Source organism: Macaca nemestrina, chromosome 10 (genome assembly GCF_043159975.1).
Source record: "Macaca nemestrina isolate mMacNem1 chromosome 10, mMacNem.hap1, whole genome shotgun sequence".
In the NCBI taxonomy this organism is placed as follows: domain Eukaryota; kingdom Metazoa; phylum Chordata; class Mammalia; order Primates; family Cercopithecidae; genus Macaca; species Macaca nemestrina.
Genome location: NC_092134.1, coordinates 135130351 through 135154265, shown reverse-complemented (window position 1 = coordinate 135154265; position 23915 = coordinate 135130351). Strand labels below are relative to the sequence as shown.

Genomic DNA, 23915 nt, shown 5'->3' with positions numbered 1-23915 from the left:
GGACTAGCAAGAATAATGGGCACGTACACAGCGTTCAGCTGCAGAAAGTGATGGCACCAAGAATGTGTGTGTGCTCAAACCAGATTCCTCGCTTTCAGGGTGGAGAGTCTCCCCGGGAAGATCATCCAACGGGATAGTTTCCACTTCCACCACGAGGAGGAAACGGGGGTTTCCTGAGGGCACTGACAGGACGTGGGTCTCTGCCCCTTTGTCCTCTGTCCTGTTACGGGATGAGGGTGGGCTGAAGGCAGGTTCTCCCTACATCTTCCAGGCAGGAGAGATGAAGCTGACAGGTGGACAACGGCTTTTCCAACCTGTTATCGACCTGCTTTCCCTGGAGATCAGTGAAGCAGCATCATTGATTCTCTTGCATTAGTGTCAACACGTTGGTACGGCCTCTGGGTCAGCCTCTGCGCGGGTCTGAGTCAGTCACTTGTGCCTTGGCCTCAGCATGCTCGTCTGTCAAGTGGGCGGCCCCACAGACCAGTGACTTTCAACCGGAGTTCGAAGGAGGTTGCCCAAGGACAGGCATGGGGAAGAAGAGGAAGAAAGCTGTCCGAGGAAGGGGGGGAAGGGGAGGGCTGTCCAAGGGAAAGGGAGGGGGAGGAAGAGGAGCGTGGAGGGAGGAGCAGAAGCGGGGTTCTCTGAGGAGGAGGACCAAGTTGCTGAGGTGTCTTGGAGTCAGAGGTGGCAGTGGCTTGGGCTCTAGGCCCTCTGTTGCATAATTTTAGGCTTTAACTATATTTGTGGACTCTTTAAAAGATTTAATTTGAAGAAAACCGGAGTTGGGGATACCTTGCTTCTAAAACACAATTTCTCAAGCCTAAGTCTAAGTGCTAGGCATTGCTCATTCTGTTACCATCATTTCCTCCTATTTAAAATCAGTTGCACACCCCCAATCTCCCTTCAGTGTAAACACCACCTTTTCAGAAGATCTCAAACAGCAGAGCGAGCAGTCCGTGACCCCAGCCGTGTGCACAACGAGTGAAGAGCAGACGTGCACTGAGGGCTGCCGACAAGGGAGGCCGAGGCCCAGCACCTCCCTGCACCGCTGTGCTCTGCCAGGCCTAAAGGACACCATCGCCTCTGGGGTGAACAAGCAGCACAAGCTATCAACACTTATTCCAAAGGAACAGGAAGAAAATTCAAACGAAGTTAACACAGTTATCCCAACACAACACTGCAACAGCCCAGGAACAGAAGGGCCAGTGAGTCTGAGATGGGTGGTTCCCACAGAGGGACAACAACGTTGGCATTAGGGCTTTTTGGCAAAAAAAGACAAAAAAAGTAACATGGGCCACCCATTATTTCCTGCCAGTGGAAAGACACCCACAGGCCCCCAGACGCCAACGGCCCCCTAGAAACAAGCCCACGCAGCGCCTCGGGTCTTCACATGAGCAGGCACGTGGTGTCCTCAGCACCCCCCGCCCGTGACAGACACACCACACTTGGCTCCCACACCTGAGGGTCCAGGGGAACGGCAGGAAGTGCCCAAAGGACATGGCATCCTATGAGGGCACTGCAGGGCTATGCACCTCAGAGAAGCCCCCAGGCAGGTGCTCTCTCCCCAAAGGATGAGCCAGTCCTGACCACACCCATATCGCGGTGGCCTCCAAGCCAAGGGCCAACATCTCACGTCCAAAGGCATGTGCCGGTACCCGCTGCGCGTGGAGCCCAAGCCCCTCGCAGAGCTCAGGACGAACCTAGTGTCCAGGCCCGGGGCCGTCACCAGCCAGGAGAGGCGTCCGGGGCCCTTCCCAGCGATGACCACGGGAAGTAACAACTCAGGCCCATCAGGGGCTTCCTCACCATGCAGGTTTTAGAAGTGGAGACAGAGGTTCAGGTCTAGTGGCGCAAACATCGACAGACCCCATGGAAATGCGGGCGCGGCCCCTCCATCCCACCAGCCTGTACAGCTGTTCCTTTCTGCTGCCATCACACACGTCCCCACCAAGCCAAGCCCCTTCTCCTTTTCCACATTGGATTCCTCAAATCAAATCTCGCTGTCCTTGGCAAATGTACCATTAATTTATTTACCGCCCAGAACAAAAGCACACTTCCAGTTAACATGACACCCCCGCTATGATAGAACCACCTTAATTCAGATATGACGTGGAGGAACAGAGGGAGGAGGGGTCGAGGGCTGACCTGGAATCAGCAGCTGTTTTCTGGGGGAAGCCTCCATCCCACCCGAGCCCGACATCATGCCACACTGTCCCCATGGTGTCTGAAATCTCCATGAAGACAGGGTCACTTTGACCCCTTCACACCCACAATGCCAAAGAGGAGCAGGTGTTGAGGAAGTCTCCTGCTAGTGCTGAAGACAAGAATAATTCCTCGTGGTGCCCAGAATGTCAGGAGAAAACAAGGCACCATGTGGATGCCTTCCAGGTGAATTTTGGAATGATTCTACCGAATGCCAGTCATCCTTTTTCAGAACAAAATCCATACCAGAAAACATGTGTCGCCAGCAGAGAGATGGTCCCTTTCACGGCTTACAAACACACCTACGTTACACTGAATTTATCTCAAGCCACCCTCTCTGCGCTAATGTAAAACATCTCCCTTATTAACCAGTAACCTTTCTCATCTGGTGTTTTTCAACAAGCAAGAGGGCCCTGTAACACTCAGGCATTGTCTGAAACATCAAATGGAAGCCTAAAATCCTCTTCTGTGCAGCTTCACTGCAGAGTATTTTGATGTGAGCCAAATCGTGCTATTCCTACACCTCCATAGGAAACTCAATGCTTCATCAAGGAGAGCAGCATGATTTCTGCTAGGCACAGAAACTGGTGGGGTGGGGATGGGGTTGAGGGAACATTACATAGAAAGCACACCCCGATAATCACCTGCATGAGAGCCACACTGGCCGGCAAGCCCCGGTCGGCTCAGTCTCTGCAGTCACAGGCGTGAGGCCTGGAGGGCAGACACCTGGCACTTCTGACCACACCAAGGTCGTGGCCTCTGCCCCTTCTCTGCTGCCCATCAGTTCCAAATTTCTGGCAACACCGCCTGCTGCCCCCACTGCCTGATCGACTCTTCATGAAAAGCTAATGTTGCCAGGATAGCTTATGAGTACGTTTGCCAGGAAAGTAGCTCCGATTGATGCTGAAACACCGTTCTTGCAGCCCTGGCAGCTCCCCTACCCCCGATGTGTACATGCTTGCAGCTCTGACCTCGCTCAGTGTCCACATAGGCTCTGTCCCCTGGACAGCCCAATGCAGACTCAATGTTGAGTCAGAAATACACAAAGAGGCTGACGGTTATGAACCGCCTGCCTGTCCCCCAAAACACAGGTTGAAATGCTCACCCTCAATGCGATGCTGTCAGGAGGTCTTTGGGAGGTGATGAGTTCCTGAGGCTGCAGCCCCGTGAATGGAGTTTGTGCCTCAGAAAGGAGCCCAGCAAATCCGTCACCCTCCCACTGTGTCAGGGCCAGAGAGAAGGTGTGTGCGAACCAGGAAGAGACCCATACCAGATCCCACCTGTGCGGCACCCTGATCCCGCCTTCCAGCCTCTAGAACTATGAGAAACAAATTTCTGTTGTTCATAAGCCACTCAGTCAATGGTGTTTCGTTACAGCAGCCTGAGCTGCCTGAGATGACAATGCTCACCGTCCTACAGAGACGGCTACTCCCCTCTCCCAGAAAGAGGGGTTTAATTAAAATCCCTGTCTCTCCTCGCCACCACCACAGATCTCATCCCCCCACCCTGTAAGCCAACAGTTGCTAGGATTAAAGGAAAAGGAGGAACGTTTTAGACCAGCCCCTCCATGTCGGTCTGAAGCCTTTGACTTTGCCCACTTCCACGGTGGCCGTGTCACCAGATTCCCCATGCCAGCTCTGCATCTGTACCGGGTCCCAGGCTCTGCACAGACTTCTCCAGTTGCCCATCCAGCACACCCATTTCCCTTTCTCCTTTGCAGATTGTCTTTCAATCTGCAATCTTCTGGTTGCCTCTCTGCAACCCAAGGCCTTCCAATCCAGCCATTCAAGGTGGGTTCAGCCGTGCACTGGAGTCCTTGGCTCAGGTAACCCAGGCCCAAGCCGTTGGCACCAACGATCTACTGGCTGTGGGGTCTTCACAGCCACCAGCTGCCCCAGCCACACCAGGGCCTGGGAGGGGAGGCAGAGGAAGCTGTGAAGCTGCCAACAGCCATGCGGGGACAGGAGCCTCTGGGATGAGGATGCCATGGAAGGAAACTCAGAGAAAGAGCCCCAGGGCTGGACGGGTCATGTCCAAAGTCTGCACTGCTGAGTTTTCCAGGTTTCTTAACTCAATCACCCACCCTGCGTGGCGTTTCCTGAGTGGTGACACCGCAGTGGCATTGGATACGGCAATAAAGCAAGATCCTCCCCCAACCTTCCCCCTCCCAACATACACGGGGCCTCTGTCCTGGTGGGAAGTCAGGCCTAGGCGCTCAGCTGGCACAGCCAGCCTGGGAAGGGGGCCGATTCAGACGGCACGCCTGAGCTCATTAGGGACAGACACTTTCTCCTGCTTATCTCCAACACTTTCTCTGCATGTCTAGTTACAAACGGACGATGCAGTCTCGGAAGCACATTTCCCTGACCTCTCTCTGCTCCTCTCCTTGGTGCCATTGACAGGGAGGGGTCAGTATGGCCATGAGGCTGCACACCCACAGCCACCCTGCCGCTGAGACAAGGGCCTTTGACGGTTACTTCTGCCAAAGAACCCTACTCCATCTTGGAGCACACCATGGCGGGTGGGAAGCTCCATCCGGAGAAACAGCGATGCTTCTCACCAGGGCCAATGGAGGGCACCCCCCACCCTGCATTCAGCAGCTTACTTACCTTCTGGAAAACATCTGAATTAATAGGGAACACTAAAACGAAAAGGTCACGCAAGAAGTTTAGAAGGCCGTGTGAAGTCTCAGCAAATCCAAAGGTTTCTGAACCAAGACTGCTGGGGTCGACGAGCTTACAGGCAAAGTTTCCATACCGGCCTTCAACAAGCAACGCTCAGCAGAGAGCGCCACGCTCTGGGCAGAACCTCAGACACCACAAAGTCACATCAGAGCCAACAGCAACTGAAATACAGCGCTCTCCTAAGATATGTGTGTTATCTGTAGAAAGTTACTAGACACTAAGATGGGGGAAGAAAAGGATAAGGTTAGAAACAAATTTAAAGTAATTTCTGCATACAAAAAAAAATTCTATATCCACTGGCTTTCTTTCTGGGAGTAGCAACTTTTACATGAGATGCACCATCCCAGTTGGAAGGAGTCTGGGTTTTTTGTGGGCAGAGACAAGGGCTCTCCAGGAAATGTGAACTCTTTCTCGCTCGCTGAGCTGTGTGCCCTGAGGCCATCCTGACCTGCCTGAGCACCTCCCTGCTCTGCCTCCAGCTAGTTCTTTCCAGCACTCACCCCGCTGCTCCCAGAGCCTACACTTGCCCAGGATCTACTCTTCTGCTGCTGTCAATCTGCTGCCAAACTCTCACTTTAGGGCAAATAAGTTGCAAACTAAAAAGTCGTAAGACCCCTTGGCTTTTTAAAAATCCAAATGTCCATCAGTGACAGACTGGATTAAGAACATGTGGCACATATACACCATGGAATACTATGCAGCCATAAAAAAGGATGAGTTTGTGTCCTTTGTAGGGACATGGATGCAGCTGGAAACCATCATTCTCAGCAAACTATCGCAAGAACAGAAAACCAAACACTGCATGTTCTCACTCATAGATGGGAACTGAACAATGAGATCACTGACTAGTGATCATCGCACACCGGGGCCTATCACGGGGAGGGGGGAGGGATTGCATTAGGAGTTATACCTGATGTAAATGATGAGTTGATGGGTGCTGACGAGTTGATGGGTGCAGCACACCAACATGGCACAAGTATACATATGTAACAAACCTGCACGTTATGCACATGTACCCTAGAACTTAAGTATAAAAAAAAAATTTGTCTTCTCAGAAAACAAAGAACATTAATTCTACTTCCATGGTTTAATATGTTGCCCCCATCTGCATGCTCATGGATATGTGCTTTTATATATATTTTAATCAATACTTATAATACTGTTGGCTACATTCAATTTAATTAAATTTGATGTAAGAAGTTTTAAATTCAGTGAATTCAGGCACTCAAAATTTAAGCCCTCTGACATCTATTAACCAAATGGAAATATGACAGGTGGATATTACAAAAATCAAGAGAAGTGTTTAATATAAATTCCGGACTTTTAGATATTTCCAGAAATGTATATATTAGTACACAAACTTGAGCATTTTCACAAATCTTTGAACTCAAATTCCATTCTTAACTTTTACAGGTAAATCAATATCCATATGTGATTTTAAGCAGCTCAAGCATCAGCTCTTGAAAACCACCAGAAATGCTGGGGGCAAATTCCACCGAGCAGCAAATAACGGAACTGCATCCAACAACCCAGGTACCTCCCCCTGAGGCATCTGGAACATGAGGATTAGGAGCAGCCTTTGGTTTCTGAGGTGCCCTAGAGTGGGGACTCCCGACTCCCCAAGTCTAAGAAGGCCTCAGTGATAAGGAAAACTAGTAGGAAAAAAAAAAAATCATTCCTGCTGGCTCCCTGCCACAGACTCCTCCCTGCCATGGGCTTACAGATCTCACTTCCTCTCTGCCCCCAAAGCCTGACTCCTGGTCCCAGCCCTGCTGCTCACTGGGGTGAGGCCGTGGGCATCACTGCACCTGTAAGGGGAGAAGCTAGTCAGGATACAGGATCCTGGCTATCCTGGCAGTGCTCAAGCCGATACTGTAACATTGTAGTGAGTTACTTAATGCAAAGGTTTAACTTCTGAGTAATTCAGATATGTGTATTCTAACAGGGAAATACTGAACGTAGAACACAGGCCACACCCTCACACAGATGCTATCTGGCTAGCACTCTTTGGCTAGCATTCTTTCTTGTTTGCCTTTTCAATAGACGTTTTTAGAAGCAGTTTTCAGTTCACAGCAAAATCAGAAGGAAAGTACAGAGTCCTCACATTTCTATCTTCTTCCCCAGCACAGGCAGAGCCTCCATCATTCTCCTGCCCCCACCAGAGCAGCACTTCTGTACGACCGACAGACCCGCATCAACGCGGCACCACCACCCAGAGTCCACAGCTCACACGAGGGCTCGGCCTGCTGCTGCTCACTCTGTGGGTTTCACAGACATGGAACAGCATGGATCCCCCATGAAAGCCCCATCCGGAGTTGCTTCCCCACCCTACACATCCCCCTATGCTCCTCCCATTCATCCCTCCCTTTCCCAACCCCTGGCAGCTGCTGACCATTTTTACTGTCTCCACAGCTTTGCCTTTTCCCGACTGCCCTGCGGCTGGACTCACACAGCAGGCAGCCTTTCCAGATTGGAGACTCACTTAGCAACATGCGTTTAAGATCCGTGTCTTTTCATGGCTTAGTGGTCCAGTTCTTTTTTGTACTGAATAGTATCCCAGTTTCTGACCTAACACAGTTTATCCGTTCACCTACTGAAGTGCATCTTGGTTGCTTTCTAGTTTTGGCAAATATAAATTAAGCTATAAAGCTGCTGTCAACATCTGTGTGCACATTTCCTCATGGAAGTAAACTTTCAGCTGCTCTGAGTAAACGTCCAGGACTGTGATTTGCTTCTGTGGTCGGAGTGTTTAGTTCCACGGAAAACTGCCACGCTGCCTCCCATAGCAGCTGCCTCCCACAGCAGCTGCCTCCCACAGCAGCTGCCTCCCACAGCAGCTGCCTCCCACAGCAGCTGCCTCCCACAGCAGCTGCCTCCCACAGCAGCTGCCCCACTTCCCCCAGCGATGAGTGAGGGTCCTGATGCCCACACATCCACCAGCACGCGATGGTGTCGGAGTTCCAGTATTGACCAGGCTGCTGGGTGTACAGTGGTGCCTCGCTCTATGACATAAGATGCGGGCCATCTTTCCACTTATAGATTTGCCATCTGTATATCTTCTTTGTTGGGGTATCTGTCCAGGTCTCTTTTCCATTTTTAATCAGGTTGTTAATTTTCTTGTTGAGTTTTGAGAGTTCCTTGCATGGTTTGGATAACAGCCTTTATCAGATGAGTCTTCTACAGATACGTTCTCGTCTGTGGCCTGCCCTCTCATGCTCCTGAGACACTGTTTTATTTTAAAAAACACTTTAGACAGAAGATGGACCTCCCAGCCCACCACAGTTCTCATTTTGGCCGTGGTCACCACCCTCCCAGCCCTGGTTTCCACCTTTCCACGATCTGCTTGTCCTATGGGGGTTTCTCCATACGAAGTCCCTAACATATCTCCAATGATGGCAACATAAAAGCAGGCAGTTTGCAGGTAGGAAGGAGCTGATGGAGGCCGGAGCAGAGTGTGAAGGCCAGCGGCTTCATCCCTCGGGGACAAGCAGGCCTCTCAGATGTCCCTCTGGGTCACCTCCCAAATGAAGTACCTGCCTTGGCCATGGGCAGGAAGCAGGACCTGGCCCAGATCCCAATATATTTGACCTGGCATGACATTTACAGGTGAGCCTCCGTAACCGGAAACTCTACTCTGGGGAGAACACATTTTCATTATCAAGGCTTTAAATTAATAAACCAAAGAGCACTGCCTGGAGTGAGGGTGCAGGGACTCTGAATGACCCACACGCTCATTTCCACCTGGCGCAAAGGACCCTGGAGTGAGGGTGCAGTGCCTGCTCTCAGTCACCAGCACACTCGTCGTTTCTACATAAAGAACTCTGTGAGTCTGTCCCAGGACTTTTTAGCCTAGACTTAAAAATTCACAGCCCAGGAAACCCTAACCATTTTAGGAACCTGAGGGGTGGGCCAAGGGGATCTCAGAGTTGGGTGCTGGCCGTGGGGTCAGGAAAGTGTGGCTGGGGCTTTCCGCAAGTACTCCCGGGATGCCGTGCACTGGCCCGAGGCTCGTTCCACCTCCTGTCCTAGGTTCCCATGCCCAGCAGTGACAGGAGCCCTCCTCCTTCTGGAGCAGTCCCTGGTTCCAGGCCCCTGGTGGGGCAGCTTTGACGCAGGGAGGGCTTGGACTGGAGACAGCCTGGAGCTCTAGGCAATCTTGGCAACCACCTGCTTCCCGAAGTGGCTGCAGAAAAACTCCTGCTTCCAAAACCTCGCACGGACTGTGTGAGGCCTGGAACATGGGAGGCACACTTCGCAGGGTCTCTGCTCAGATGCAAAAGCAAGGCTAAGAGCAGGAAAATTATTCAATTACCCTCTTGCTCATCAAATAAAGTCATAGTCACTTAGACCTCTGTGTGACTAGAAGTATACACATTATAGAAGTGTATATAAATGTAAATACAGACATGCTTATTTTCCTTTTACATACCTTACATATATATGTATACGTGCATATGTATAAAACATTGATGATAAACCCTAGTTAAGATTTCAGTTCTCAGTCACAAAGATTTCAGAAGCAAATTACTATCCTTAAATTCTAAACTAAGACGTAACATTTTACATTCTTGCGAACAAAATGTTCTCTATTAGCATTTTATTTTAAAAACTAAGATTTCTATTTTAAATAATCACTTTCACTGAGAGATTCTATAACTTGCTACACCTTGATTTCCAACAATAGCTCCTTAGTTTAAGAAAAACTGCTCTACGGGCCTTTTGATACTTTAAAGCGTAATGATATCTATCTCTCTATACCCAAGAATAGAAAGATGCCCGTGCAGATGTTTCTGAAGCAATTCAGATGAGATGGTCTAGACACACAGTTTAAGACCATCACATTTTCAAGAAAAAAAGAGAAAGAATCACATTTTCAAGGGCAGAAGATCAAGATCAAATCCAGGATGTTCTGAAGGGATCACCTTATATTTAAATTATTTCATGTATTTGTAACTTGGGTGGAACAGGACATCCTTTAGGATAACCAAATAATGCATCACAGCCCTTAAAACTCGCAGCATAATATCTCTTTTGTTTTAAATACACTTAATTTTGTCACATTTTCATTTTATAATTTCAAGATTTCTAAAGCTCCTAAAGTCTCAAATCGAGAATTTGACTTTGGCAATTCCCAAAGTCACAAGCAGGTTGTATGTCCACAGCTATTTGGAATGTGGTTTCTGATGGAAGCTTCTATGAACGCACATGAAATCCCTCTGGACTGCAAAGGCTGACTCAGCGTGTCTCAGAATGAAAATATATACCTTTGTGATGGACAACAGAACAGATCCTAATTACTAAAACAACAGGAAAGTCTACAGCACTTCTCATACAGAACGAATGCAAAATGTTTGAGGAAAAGTCTTTCCAACTGAAAATATCAGAGCTGATTGGAACAAAGAAGATTCTGAAGATGATCCTGGCTGCTTTATGAGACTTTCAGAATTTTCCACATCTGCAAGTGAAAATGAACCTCCTGCTTGCCCACTGAGGACAGGGAGGAAACAGGGTAGGATAACAGACCTTCAAACACTTCATAGGGGAAGAAAGGAAGACGGGCCAGCCTTGTACACCCATCAGCACATCCACACCAGCTGTGCAGATGACTCAGCTAACTCTGTGATGGCCGGGCATGTCAATGAGACAGCCAGGCACCGACGACCTGCCAAGAGACAAGATGGCCAAGTTTGGGCAGGATCCCTGGAGGGTGGTCACTCCACGGCCTCTCAGGTCTGTGCCCAGGAATCTGCATTTCCAAGTAGCCCAGATGAGCTTCTGCCCAGAGGCCCTCACCAGTGATAGCTCACACAGGCAGTGGAACCCCGCACGCCTCCTTGTGCAACTGGCGTGGATTTTCCTTAATTGCCGACACCGTGCTCCTGTAACGCCTACTCTTCACCATTGGTCCCGAGTTTACTGAACTTACAAACAGAACAAGAGAAGGGAACTACAAGGGAAAGCATCCACCTGAAACAGGACTAACCAGGACTCGCGTCAGCGGACACAGCAAACGTAGCACATATCTGTGCACGGCTCACCACTCGCAAAGCCCACAGTAGCAGTTTCCACACAGAACATCCGGGTATCTGTGGGCAGGGAGAAGATGCTGCACAGCTGTTTCTATGCTAAATACTTAAAGGTGTGAATTTTATTACATAATAGAAAAATGTATGTTTAGAATACAAATGTGTGCATTTATGTTAAATACATGGAAACACGTAATCCAGGTGTTTCGGTTCATACCACTGTGGAGACTTTTCGGTTTGTTTTCATACAACTGCCCAACTGGGGCCCAGAACCAACACCCCCCAGCTGTGTCACTGCATCTGTTTTACTGTCACACACCAGCCGTACCCCACCAAAAAAAAAAAAAAAATAGCCATGGCACTTACTAAAAAATTAATTTTACATTATTAGAGACGACTTGTGGTCCTCTTTGAAGAGATTGCAGCACATGAAGGATTTCAAATACAAGTATGTTCTGGGCGTCCTGATCTCAGCATCCGTCCACACTGGTGGCTTTAACGGTGCTTCATGGAAACTTCCGGAAGATGTGTGTCATGTCTAAGAACAAACTGGCGTTCACGCCTCAGCACCGTTTGCCTCTTCTTTCCTCCATCCCGCAGGCACCATCTTCTCCCAGGGAGCTGCTGCTGTGCTCCGAGGCTCTGTCCCACCAGTCCATGCCAAATCCCTGCTGCCATTGTGGAGAACCAGCCTCCGTCTGTCCAGGTGTGTTGTGCAGAAAGCAACTCATCCGAATCTGTTTTAAAAACACACATTTGCGACGCCTATAGGCCCTCAGAAGGTGGAGGCAGACAGGATAAGGGCAGCTGTTGTAGGGGCTGAAGATCAAGCCCGTCTGTCTGGCGACTGATGGGTGCTGTCTGCAGTGAGCCACCGCACATTTAGCGAGGCTGTCTGGCTCCTCACCTCCACCAAGCCTCCACCGGTCACGTCTGGCCTGGATTCTCCGATGCCTGCACGGCCTTCACCTGGTTCATAACTCAGCTCACAAACGCCCCCGTACCACGGTAAGGATGGCGGTGGTCGCACCTGCGGCCATTTATCCTCTCTGCATCTAGCTCCTCTCCCTGAGGCAACAGCACCTCTGAAGTCACAGCCTGGCCTCCCAACTCTCCCCCATCCCGGGCTTCTTGGTGTGTTGCTCTGCTTCACACACCTCAGCAAATACTACTGATTAGCCAGAATCACCCAGAAATCTCTTGATTCTGGCTGCTTTTGTAATTTGTAATATTTGTACTTCTGGTGTGATTTGAGGAACAACAAATTTTAAAATTAGAGAAGATGTGGTTTTTATTTTCTCCTTTCTATGTGCAACCTTGAAAATTCTAGTAGCAACAAGGGTTTGTTGAAAATAACTTCCACCAAATAGAACCTATTACAAAGGTACTACAAGGTGCCAAATAACCACATAGATGTAAATAGAGATGCAGACACAGATATAAAATCCAATGGTTAAACCAGATTGAGAAATGCTTGCCAGTTTGCAGGACTTCCAAAACTTGACATAAATGTTCGCTAAGGGATACAAGATGTTTTGAGATGAGTGAGATGCTTGACCTAGAACCACAGGCTCTCTCCTCTTTACAGCAAAAAATCCATAAGGAAGTCAAATCTGAAAGAACCAGGTACAGTTAAATGGCATAATCAGCCATCTTTCCCCATCCCTGGGCCAGCTGCGGTAAGTGCAGCCAGTCGTTCACCAACATCCATCTTCCAGGCCATGGCTACACTTTACTCCCAGCTCCCTGTCATTATGTAGATTAGGCAAATCATGGACACTCTCACCCTAAGCCTCCCCCTTCCCCCCCACCAGCGTGGCAATCACCCAGTCCCAACCACAGCAAGAACAGCCGCGTCCTTGGGAACTCAAAGCAGGGGTCTGGAAGGAACCTGGATCCCTGAATACCTCATGGAGTAGTCACCAGCCTGGAACTTCCTCCCTGAAGGGTTTGCAAGAGAAAAATCCTCCTTGGTTCCTCAAGCTACAATCCTGCAGAGTCTCCGGTCACAGCATCCTTACCTACCCTCATCAGGAGCCGTTCATGCTCATCAAGACATGAGAACAAAACCGCAGTGGCACCGTCACACACCCCCAGAACGCAGACCACCTGCTGCTCACATTCATCGTATTAACACCAAAAAGCCACTGTGGTGGATATCCTGGATGTGGATGCTTGGCGGCTTTTTGTTGGAGATGCGCTTTGTGCATTTATCGCATGATCATCTTGGCGTCACGAGGGCCTGCGCAGATGGCAGCTGTGCACGTCACAGGGAGTCTCACACGCTGGACTCTCGGCCAGCTCCCAACATCAGCGCCCGCAGGGTCCTCTCCTCCGGGAGCACGTGCTTGGATGCCATAGTGTCCTGTGGATCCACGTAACTGCGCTGTGTGCCCCAGGAGCTTAGATAGTACCACTACTTCAACACGTCCACAGGTGAGGCCGGGGGCAGAAGCCAACCTCAAGCAGTCACGGTCCTCCGTGGGGCTGGCGTCCAGGCAGGAAGGCGGCTCAACGGCTCTCCTCTCACTGTGGAACTTCCTAGGTCCCCACATGAACAGAACCTAAGTAACACGCAACAACAGGAATGAGAACACGACCAGCAGCTTCTGAGATGAGCAAGTTGGGCTGATCATGAGACACCTGAAGGGGACGGTGCCAGAGCCCCTCCCAGTGACCTGTGAGGACAGCGCTGCCGGCATCTCCCTAAAACCAGCCCAAGTCGAGGTAGACTCGAGGCTTCCCAGGAGTGGGCAGATCCATTCAATCCCACAGTCTGAAACTTCTAGGCCATTCTCACGGCCCTCATCTCACAGATGGGAACCAAGACACTGCACCATAGACCCGGCCCCAAGCCCCTCTTCCTTCCTCTACACCACACACCAGTACAGTGAGCACTTAGGGACTGCATTCATGTAAAATACTGCTTAACTGAAACTTCTGATTTAGAAAATGTTTAATTCCTACTCACAGAACTGAAAGTGTTCTGTCCTAGGAGGCGGCAGCTGTAATTAAGCATGGGACAGGAAGAAGCGATTAGAGTGGTGCCAAGTATTAAATATTCATCTAAATCTATTCACCACATCGCCACGCTGTCACCTGCTTCATTTTCCGTCCTTAAAAGACACAATAGTTAGGTCTCAAAATAGACAACCTGTTTTACTGATGCTTAGCTACAAATGAGTGAGCTATGTATCCAAAAGAGAGATATGGGAAAACAGAAAATGTCCACAAGCAATCGGGTGGGAGGGCGCTGCAGCAGCACCTGGCTCTATTGCGTTGTGAGCCAGCCACGTGGGCTGGACAGCTCATTTAGCCACTGAAATTACATCATCTAAGACTTTTGTTGCAGTTACTTGGATAAATTCTCCCTCCTGCTATGGAGAGTAAGGGTTTAGCTTGCTTGCTTTTATTTTTTGAGTCGGAGTCTCGCTCTGTCACCCAAGCCGGAGTGCAGTATTACAATCATGACTCATCGTGGCCTTGACCTTCTGGCTCAAGCAATCCTCCCGCCTCAGCCTTCCATGTAGCTGGGACCCACAAGCGAGTTTCATTTCTTTGCTAACAAATTCCTAGCTCACCACTGCGTGGCGAGACCATCAGGGCCATCTGCCTGGACGTCCAACCTTGCCGACCGTCTGTGTGGTCTCCAAGGATGCACCCCGGTTGCCCGGGCTCTGCACAAGATGCTGAGCCTCCATGTCTGCCCATCTAAGGGATTGGCAGCCCGGAGCATCCCGACGTGCCACCGTGAGCCTGGCTTTATTCCACAGGGCGACTTTGCTTCCCGTGATGAGATGCAGCACGTCAGCACAGATGAAAGGGTATGAGCAATAACACATTTCCCAGATACTAAGCAGAGGACCAAGGCTTTAGTTCCTTACTTATTTGCTCTGGGATTGATTCAAAAACAGCTTTCTGGGATCCTGGGGACAAACATCTCTAACTAGTGAGAATTCTGGCTTTAGTAACTGAAGAGTCACCTAATGCCCCTTTTGTAACTGCTGTTCTCATCAGAATTTGAGGCCAAAGGGAAAAATAAAAGGGGGACCAAGGTCCAGATACTCCAGTTGGTACAAGGCCAACCAACCTGCTTGAGGGGGTGAAAGGAGTAGTGTTTTTAAACTGCCAAGTTTTAAAAACATGGCTTTGGACTAGACACAGTGGCTCAAACCGTAAGCCCAGCACTTTGGGAGGCCGAGATGGGAGGATTGCTTGAGATCAGGAGTTCAAGTCTAGCCTGGGCAACACAGCAAGACCCTATCACTTTAAAAAGAAAAAAAAAAGGCTTTTATTAAAATAGTAATAAAAAGGTTAATACAATAAATCACTATGTCAACATGGCACCCCCTGCTGTCAGACGAGGTGGATTCTCTGTGGCTACAATGAGGCCCGGAGAGAAATGTAACCGGCATTACAGGGAGGAAGGTCAGCCCCAAAGCCCCACGACGCTAACTCCTGTACAGTTTGTTAACCAGCCTGAAGTCTCCTCCGCCATCAGACAGAAGGGACCTGGGTGGACTTCTGACGCCGGCCGACCAGACAGCCTCACCCTGGGACCCTGCCGGCAGCCCCAACTGGAGAGAATGGCCTCATGAGTGTTCTTTCCCGCCAGAAACCGCAGACTCTAAGCAAGTCCTGGCTGTGATTGAGGCTGCGCATAAACGTCTGTGCCCAACAACTCACCTTTGTACATGACACGCTGAGTCCGCCTCATTTCGAATGTTACACTAGCCCCAAGGCGAACATGGATGTTAGAGGTTAACTCACTGCGCATGTGCTAGACTTTCCCTGTAAGTGTTCAGACATTCCACGAACCGGATGAAGAAACTCCAGTTTTCCTGTAAACATTCAGACATTCCATGAGCCCGATGAACACACACAGCAAACAAAAACCGGAACGTTTAACGCCGCAGCCTCTTCCCCTCATGAGAGGCGTCTGCTTACAGCTCCCCCGAGACCACATTTCCCAAAGCACAGACTTACTCTGAAAATAAAAAACCTCCTTTTTTCCTTCCTCTGTACATCTCGTGGTCATGTTAACAACTATTGCTACAAATGCAAAGAAATGGGGTATCACGCGTGCTGGTCACCCAATTCCTACCACCAAAGCTTCAGGGCCCCCCAGTCTGATGGAAGCTTCTATCGCTCTAAAGCCAACTCTGGAGATGAAGGCCGAGCTGGGGAAAGCCTGTGTCACCCGCAAATCCACGCCCCGGGGCCCTCTGCAGCTGTGTGTAAGGAATTCTTGGCCTGTCCTGGGGTTTGGGGAAATCAGGATGCAAGCAGATACCATACGCTCTGCCACGGGCCCATGAAGTCTGTGGAAACTCAGAGGAACACAGAAAAATGGCTGCACAAGTCCCACAGGCCGAGCCTCTATGGGCGCCCATGTCAAAAACACAGATGCGCCAGGAGAGGCAGCTGATGCAGGCAACACTTGCAACCCCAGCATGCAGCAGCCTCTGAGTGTGGGGTCTCTGGCCAGGCTCCACCACAACTGCCATATTCTGTGGCAAAATTTTAAAAATAGGTTTTAACTAGTTAGGACTCTAACTTGTTTTACAGATAAACAGAACACAGGGTTCCAACAGGCTTTAAAATACTTCGCCTAGAACCAAGTCTAGAATGTACATGGCTGCTTCTCTGAGTGTGACGAGTCCCCTGTAGTGCCATAAATCCTAGATCTAGGTGACTAAGTGCTCTTCCTAAACCAGAAGGCACCCTGAGGCTCTGAGGGCACCCTCTATCTCCAGGCCAGTCCATCAGCCCTGGCAGAAGCTTCTAGAGTAAGAGACTGTGGATTTGTACTGGACAGATGTAAACCAGGCAAAGTCACAGGGGCTCATCCTGGAAGCCCATCGGTTTATCCACTCATGCCCTAGAGGGCCCTGCCCCCAGCTCCACACCCTGAGTCACGCTGAACTACAAGAACTGGCTTCTAGGCCCTTAAGCCACTCCCACTCTCCCCTGGACAGACCCTTCTCAAACCATGAGGCCCAGAGTAGCCTTAACAGGTGGTCCCAGCAGACCTGGCCGCTGCATTTTCTTACTGACAAATGAGTCAACAGTTACCCAAGTAGAGCAACCAAACAGGATGTTTTTCCACTTAAAAGGTCTCTTTTCTGTTCATTTAGAATTGATTGTGTGTGTGTGTGGTGACAGAAGTTCTTGTTCTGTCACTCAGGCACAATGCACCGTAAGTATAGTGGTGCTATCACTATTCACTGCAGCCTCAACCTTCCAGGCTTGGGTGATCCTCCAGCCTCAGCCTCCTGAGTAGCTGGGACCACAGGTGCACACCACCACTTTTTAATTTTTTGTAGAGTCAGGGTCTTGCTATGTTGCCCAGGCTGGTCTCAAACTCCTGGGCTCAAAAGTGAATCTGCCCACCTCAGCCTCCCAAGGTGCTGGGATTACAGGTGTAAGCCAGTATGCCCAGCCTAGGATTGATATTTCTTAAACTATTACTGAGTTTAACACATGAATTCCACTGACATAGATATCAGCACACTCTCACAGCTCAAGGCTTTTTCTGAATCTCGATTCTGTCCATTCAAGGTCAATATCTAAAGAAAGGGCCAGAACTGACCCTCCCTCAATGAAGCCTAAGGACAAATGCAGCAGTATCTCAGGGCATGAGACAAAGTAAGGAGGGTGGAAAATACACATTGAAATTCCGGTGTTAGAATCAATCACCAACACTTTAAGAGACAATCTGCTTTCCAAAACATGTCGCTGCTGGATTAACCTCAAAGTCACCAGATTCCACAGGCAGGCGCTCAGAGAGGCACAGCTTTCTAAGGCCGCCCACGCCGCCAGCCTACCAGCCTCGGGGCAAATAAACAAAGGCTTGTTTCTCTCAAGGACGAAGGTGCTCAAGTCCTTCCAAATAGTTTCTTCTTCTAAATCAGTTAGAACGCCTCCTACAACACTGTTTAGAGTGCCAGTGTGTTCAGAAGTGTGAAGTGAAAATACATCTCAGGACCCCGAAATCAGTAAGCTAAAGGGAAGTCAAGGTGGGAAACGGCTTAGGGCAAATCTGCCTCCCATGCTCCTAACAGAGACTGGGGGGAGGGGGGGGAAAGCCACGTACCTCCCTCACAACCGTTGGTCCACAAGGAAATTCCTCAGGGACAGAGGACAGAACTCAAAGTCACCATCTACACACGGAGATAAATGCGGATCTTACTGCTTTCTCTGGAAAGGCTCACCAGAAACGCATCTGTCTCTGATCTACCTGTGACCTGGAAACCCCTCCCCGCTTCGAGTCATCCCTCCTTCCTGGACCAAACCAACGTACACCTCACATATATTGTCTCACATCTCCCTAAAATGTGTAAGACCAAGTTGTGCCCCAAACACCTTGGGGTCCTGAGACTGTCACGGTGCGTCCTCAACCCTTCCTGAGGCTGTGTCCCAGGTGTGTCCTCAACCCATCCTGAGACTGTCACAGTGTGTCCTCAACCCCTCCTGACGCTGTGTCTTTAACCTTGGGAAAATGAACTTTCTGAATGGGCCGAGAACTATCTCAGACGCTTCTGGTTTACAGGAAGCATTCTCTCCTGCGGGTATAATGCAATCATGTGGAATCACAAAATGCCACTTTAGTAAAGGCCGAAGGAATTAGGGTTTGATGTACTTAAAAAAAAAAAAAAAAGGGACGTTCTATTTATCAATGGACCATGAAGCCCACACCCCCTTCTGCAGTGATGTCAACTGGGACGAGGGGCCCCTCCTGGGGATGCAGCAAAGGCTACCCTCTGACCCCACTCCCCAGAGTCCCGGCTTCCTGCTGCTCAGGGAACAGCAACCCCAGCTTCACGGGGCTCAGGCCGCCAAACCCAACTCCCATCCATGCTGGAGAAGCACCCCAGGGACTAGCGAAACGGCAAGTGCAACTCTTACCTCATCCCCTTAAAGGAGAAAAGGCACCTTCCCACTCCTCTTCCTGCTGGTGGGAACAGGAACAGGGGCAGGAGCTGGAGGGGCAGGGGTCGGGCAGCAGGAGGGAAGCAGCCTGGGTCCCTGCTAGTCCCAGGTGGCAAATGCCAATCAGCCCTGACCTTCGCTTTGCAGAGAAGAAATCCTTCTCTTCTGGCAGGTCCCTGTTAGAAGTTTGCGCCCATTCCTTTAAAAAAAACTCAGATACAACATGGGTGTTTTGCTAACAATATTTCAATTGCCTGGGGGCCTTGGGTCCAGTGACGCCAAAACAGGAACCTGAACCCTGTTATTCAGGAAACCACCTTCCAGCCCCATCTATCCTCCCAGACTGTCACCTTATGGTATTTGTCTGCTGGATGATTACTTTTAGCAATAACTGCTCTTAAGAGCCAGGTGTACCGAACAGACAAGAAGTCAGCTCGGGTGGAGGGGAAGCAGGAACAGACCCCTCTCCCTGCAGGACGGTGGAGGAGGAACCTTCAGCACCTGGGTTTGCAGGATGCTGGATCTCCGAGAGCATCGCTCACAGCTCAAGTATGGCCAGACCCTCCTCTGTCGCAGCCTGTTCAGGAGAAGGCAGCACGGGCCCTAGAGACCCACAGCCCTGTGTGGGGTTCAGCTGGAGATGAACTTTCCTCCCTTGGTAAGAACCAGAGCCAGGGCCAGGGGTGAGGAGAGGAGAGAAGCAGCAGGTGTGAGGGGCACTGTGGCAACTCCACACCACGCTAACTCTCGTCTGATGTGCTCCAGCCAAAGCCACGCTTCTTGGAGGGCATTTCCCTTCACATGTCCAGAAATCATCAACGTCTAGTCTCCCCACAGAACAGATTCTTCCCCAGGAGGCAGGGGCTTGGCTGTAACATGTGGTAATGAGGGGCGCGCCTTCATGCCCATTCCATAGTGTTTCCTGTTACCTATTTTACCTTAAGCCAAAAATGGTCCCCGTTTACACTCTGTAGTGACACAGACAGCAAAACACAAGAGATTCAGTGTGATCCCACACCCGTCACTGCTGACCTCAAGTTCTTTATTTGTTCATTTTGCTTCTAGAGTCTGTACTCTATCCCGGGGTTCCAGGCCTGTGGATTCAACCAAGCATAGATCGAGAACACTTTAGGGTGTTTGTACCAAGCATTCAGACTTTATTATTCAGTAAGCAATATCATTTAACAACTACTCGCATGGCATGTCCATGGTATAGGTGTTACAAGCAACCCTGACATGACTGAAAGTCTGCAGGAAGATGTGCGTATGTCATATGCAAACACGATGCCATTTTATACCAGGGACCTGAGCGCCCACAGACCTTGGTGTCCATAGGCAGTCCTGCAGCCCACCCCCGTGGGCACTGTGGAATGGCTATAATAGAAAACAGAGATTTTAAACAGTTATGTACCAAATCTAATCTTTTGTTAAGAAATTCCTGTGTATCACGTGTATTATTTGCAAGTCCTTCCTGGCCCAGAGACTTGACATGTTCTTATCATCTTTTTGTCCATTGATCTAACGAGTCATTCCAGTAAGTTTATTGAACACGAATCAATTTTACAATTAAATTCTTATGGGAATCACACTCATACTGTAAGCTGCTTTGGTTTTTAAAGTGAAATAACCAATAGTTTTGAAAACCAGCTATATCATAGAATAACAGGATAAAGCAACCCCATGACATGCAGAAACATGGAGTTTCAAAGCTAACCAGAATAAAACACGTTACAACTCCCTAAATTGAAAATGTTTCACACCACAACAGATATTCCAGAAAAAAGAAGATGTTCAAAAAAGCCTTAGGCAAAAAACCACTTTTCCCCTTCATTTTTCACACGGTTTCCAGAAGCTTGTGTTTGGCAATAACCATGAACCAGAAGTAGCGTCTGCTGCAACTACTGCTACTGCAACACAGACTATTAAAGCAAAAAAAAAAAAAAAAAAAAAAAAAAAGGACACAGTGTATTTCCTACTGAAGAGAACAGGTAGAGTGTTATAAGAATGAGTGTGTTCTAAAGTCAACAATGTTCCATTTCTAGGTCTCTCGCAGACACTAGACGGCAACCACCAAAGTTTATGTACTTGGCAACGTTGGAGGAGACCAAGTTCAGAGCTGTCACAATACAGCACCATCCTCACGCGATTATCTCAGGAGGGTTTGAGGACAAGTGCCCCCATCACAGCGGGAAAGCTGCCCAGCCCAGCACTTCCTGAGATCACAGACCTTCGCCTTCCCACGTCTTCAATAGCTCCTTTACACTGGGAACCAGAGAGCAAAACCTAAAACACTTCCTCAAATCTCAAGAGTTTTGAGAGCTCTTCTCCTCGCCCCTTCTCTTACTGAAAAAGCCTATTTTGCAAGCAATCTGTATGCTTCCCAGAGCTGCGGCAGGAGGAGAGCTAGTGTTCGGTAGACCGAGTTTCAAGCATGGGGAGACCAGGAAGCTCTGGAGATGGATGGTGGTGATCGCGGCACGACAGTGTGAACACACTTAATGCCCCCAAACCATACACTTAAAAATGGTTCAAATGCTATATAACTTTACCACAATCAAAAGACTGAGAAAAGTCATCTGTAATTACTGTCTCCTCTATCTTGCATCCTGTAAGATGCATTTGCTTTTGGAAATCCTCAGAGCAATCATGAAAGATTAATACCCTGTTGTCTCTGAAACACAGGCAAAGTCAAGGCTTTTGATTATAGGAAAGTAGCTGGAGAGCACAGCGTCCGTTAGACACGGCATCCGTGGTAGGACAAACACATGGTAGGAAGGTGGTGGTCATGCTACACGCAGATGGGAAGGCTGTGGGGAGCCACAACACCCGATGCTTGGGAGGCACCTGGGCAGGAGCTGAGAATGTACCAAACACGTTCGATCACGCAACTTTCATGGACCCTGAGTCCAGCCACGGCCGCTGACATCCACTGTGCCCGGGGTGTCCTCTACCACAGAGACACGCACCCCATGGAGGATAGTGCACAGATTAAATGCCAAAGCACAGAAATGCTCAGGTCCACCTTCTCAGATAGAAGCAAAAACACATTTCCCAGACCACAGCAGCATGACTCTCCACCTACATGTACCCCCGTCCCATTTATTCTCGAACCCGTCTCTTCCGGACCCCACAGCATGACTCTCCACCTGACTGTACACCGTCCCGTGCATCCCCGCACCTGTGTCTCGGCCCTCACTCACTCCCTCGTTGGATCAGGCACCAACAGTCCACTGTGTGCCTGGTGCACTGAGCCTTGTCAGGAGCCTCTGGGCCATGTACCAGGACACGCACCTGGAAACTCCCAGTGCACACGTTGGCCTCCTGCAGGACGCTTGGCTCTTCTATCTGCGGGAGCCGGCACCCACCCCTGACTGAGCTCTCTGCAACCTCCACCTCCCAAGATTCAAGCAATTCTCCTGCCTCGGCCTCCTGAATAGCTGGGATTACAGGTGCACGCCACCACACCCAGCTAGCTTTTATATTTTTAGTAGAGATGAGGTTTCACCATGTTGGTCAGGCTGCTCTCCAGCTCCTGGGTCTTGTGATCTACCCGCCTCAGCCTCCCAAAGACAGGCACCTGTTTTAACAGCCACCCCTGCTCCCAGCCACAACACGACTGAAAGTTGGCAGAGGATTAACTGAGTTGTTGATTCTCTTAATCAGAAAAGACTTCCTAAATCTGAATATTTCTGCCAAACAAACATTCTCTCCTCTGCTTACAAGCTGTGAGCATGATATAGAGAAGTTTCATTTTGTTTTTCTGTGACAGAGTCTTGCTGTCATCCAGGCTGGAATGCAGTGGTGTGATCTCTGCTCACTACAGCCTCCACCTCCCAGGTTCAAGGGATCCTCCCCTGCCTCAGCCTCCAGAGTAGCTGGGACTATAGGTGGGTACCACCTCACCCGGCTAATTTTTAGTTGAGACAGGGTCTTACCATGTTGGCCAAGATGGTCTCCAACTCCTGACCTCAGGTGATCCGCCTGCCCCGGCCTCCTAAAGCGCTGGGATTACAGGCATGAGCCACCACACCTGGCTGAGAAGTGTTTGACAGAGGCTGAGGGGAGGCTCCTGTCCCACCCTGGGACATCCACGTCCCACCCAGCTTCCCACCCCGACTACAACACTCAAAGCGTCACAGCAAGGGCAGCTGCATCCCCGCGGTTCTCTGCACTAACGTCACAGCTGTGTGAGCTGCCACAGCCCTGGAGCTGCCACTCAGCCTTATCATGCTGGCACAAGCACAGCAGAAACTACTGAGCTCCAAGAGGGAGGAGTGGGGGCCCAGGGGAGTGAACCAGGAGGCAGGGGTGGCGGCGCAGGGGAGTGAACCAGGAGGGAGGAGTACAGTCCAGGGGAGTGAACCAGGAGGGAGGAGTGCAGTCCAGGGGAGTGAACCAGGAGGGGGGAGTGCAGTCCAGGGGAGGAGGGAGGAGTACAGTCCAGGGGCGTGAACCAGGAGGGAGGAGTGTGGTCCAGGGGAGTGAACCTGGAGGCTCTAAGGGTAGCAAGTTCACACACCTCAAATAACTCCCACATCCATCCGTGTGCAGGGAAGAGACGGAAGCCATGCAGGACCTGCAGCACTTTCTCATCGCAAATGACAAATGAGGATACCTACTCATGCACGAAATCAGAGCTAAAGTTCTACCGTGGTGGGGAGACGCTGTTCAACAAGTTTCATAGACCCAAATGGGAACAAAAAGAAACCAATCATACAAAATCAGTGGATGGAAAGGGATCAGAAATTTAAGCCTGTAACAAACTTTCAGAAAAAACCTCACTTGATCTGCAAGATGGCTGCGGCTCTGCCTGATCATTTCTGAAAATGTCTAACCCTCGATAAGCCATCTCAGAACCGATAAAGAGGAGTAACAAAATCAAAACGCCAAGGCACCCTCCGTATTTTAGATGACCTGCAACAGTACGGAAATGAGCAGCGGTGCCAGAACTTTCAAGTTTGTTTGAAGCAAATTCCAGCATGAGGGCAGCATCTTTCTAGCTGAACCAATGAGGTGGGCTCCTACTCACTTCATTGAGCAGGGAGATCAGCTTTCAGGTAAGGTGCTG

At 49.8% G+C, this 23915-nt stretch overlaps 1 long non-coding RNA gene across 1 annotated transcript in view; it reads left to right on the top strand.

Moving 5' to 3' along the window:
* LOC139356896 (uncharacterized) overlaps positions 1-7591 on the top strand; it is a 35480-nt gene extending 27889 nt beyond the window's left edge. The window contains exons 2-3 of the long non-coding RNA XR_011609407.1: positions 6303-6422; positions 7014-7591. This is a non-coding gene — a long non-coding RNA (uncharacterized lncRNA). The remainder of the gene's footprint in view (positions 1-6302; positions 6423-7013) is intronic.
* Positions 7592-23915: the final 16324 nt, after the last annotated feature.